The following is a 1,953-nucleotide window of genomic DNA, read 5'->3' on the forward strand; positions in this document are numbered from 1 at the left end:
GTCTCAGGGGCTGGGGGGCGGTGGTTTTGGACCTACGCCTTCAGGGCTTATGGACCTCGGAGGAGTCTGCCTTGCCGATCAACATCCTGGAACTGCGGGCTGTGTGGAAAGTGATATCTCTGGCAGGAGAAAGATTGCAGGGCCTTCCTTTGAGGATTCAGACCGACAACGCCACGGCTGTGGCATACCTGAATCACCAGGGAGGCACACGCAGCAAGCTGGCCATGTGGGAGGTTTCCCGGATTTTCTTGTGGGCGGAGCTGAATGTTCCAGCATTGTCAGCGATATTCATCCCGGGGGTGGAGAATATCGAGGCCGATTTCCTGAGCAGGGAGGAGCTGCTGGAAGGGGAATGGAGCCTGAACCCACAGGTATTTCTTCAGATTACATTGAAGTGGGGAACTCCGGATGTGGACCTGATGGCATCAAGGTTCAATCATCAGGTGCCCAGATTCTATGCCAGGACGAGAGATCCACGAGCCGAAGCAGTGGATGCAATGACTATCCCCTGGGAGGGGAATCTGCTTTGTCTTCCCGCCGTTTCCAATGCTGGCGAGAGTATTGAAAAGAGTCCAGTCCCAAGGAATTCCGGTGATTCTAGTGGCCCCAGATTGGCCAAGGAGGTCCTGGTACTCGAGGCTTCAGAGATGGTCTGTGGACTTGTGGTGTCTACCTCTGAGGTCAGACCTGTTAAGCCAAGGGCCGTTCTTACACCTGGATTCAGCTCGGCTAAATTTAATGGCTTGGCTATTGAGACCGCCATCTTGAAGAACAAGGGGTTCTCGGAGGCTGTGGTTAACACCATGGTGAAAGCTAGGAAGTCAGTATCTTCGGCAAACTATTATAGGGTCTTGAAGACCTATATTAGGTGGTGTGAAAGGCAGAAGTCGCACACATCGCGATTTCGACTTTCTAAATTGCTGGAGTTTTTGCAGGATGGCTTCTCATCTGGGTTAAGCCTTCAGTCACTCAAGGTACAGATTTCGGCCTTGTCGATTTATTTCCAGAAAAGAATAGCATTGTTACCAGAGGTGCAAACTTTCCTGCAAGGGTTTTCTCGATTGAAACCTCCCTACAAACAACCAGTGGCTCCATGGGATTTATCGCTGGTTCTGGAGTGTCTTCAAAAGGCGCCATTTGAGCCATTGAGGTCGGCTGACCTTAAGTTCCTTACATGGAAGCTTGTATTTTTGTTGGCGGTTGCGTCAGCAAAGAGAGTATCGGAGTTGGGAGCATTGTCATGCAATATTTCATGATGACAGTGCTATTCTTCGAACAGTACCCCAATTTTTACCAAAAGTAGTCTCTGCTTTTCATCTGAATCAGGAAATAGTTCTGCCTGTGTTCCAACCCCGAGGGTTCAAGAAAAAGGGACAAATTGAGGCATTTGGATGTTGTGCGCGCCTTGCGCATTTATGTAGACAGGGTGAAGGGTGTCAGGAAGACTGACACTTTGCTAGTCTTGTATGATGTGCACAAGATTGGTTGGCCTGCTTCTAAGCAGACCATTGCTAGGTGGTTGCGTTCCGTCATTGCTTTTGCATATACTAAGGTTGGTAGGCCTGTGCCGGCCAGGATTAATGCGCATACCACCAGGTCGGTCGCCACCTCTTGGGCGGTTCGACATGGGGCCACAGCTGAGCAGGTTTGCAGGGCCGCCACTTGGTCATCTGTTCACACTTTTGCCAAATTCTATAGGTTCCTTGAGTTCGCATCGGAGGACGGATCATTCGGGCGAGCATAGATGAGAGCTGCAGACCTGAGCGTACCCACCCAAAGGACCGGCTCTGGAACGTCCCAATGTTGAGCTGTGTCACCAGGACCAATGAAAGAGAAAAAGGGATTTTTGTAAGAACTTACCGTTCGAATCCCTTTCTCTGATATGGTCCTGGTGACACAGCGATCCCTCCCTTACGCTCAGTAAGTATGCCAGTGTTCATGATGTTTCATGTT

The sequence above is a fragment of the Crinia signifera genome, chromosome 11 (genome assembly GCF_055691185.1).
Source record: "Crinia signifera chromosome 11, ASM5569118v1, whole genome shotgun sequence".
In the NCBI taxonomy this organism is placed as follows: domain Eukaryota; kingdom Metazoa; phylum Chordata; class Amphibia; order Anura; family Myobatrachidae; genus Crinia; species Crinia signifera.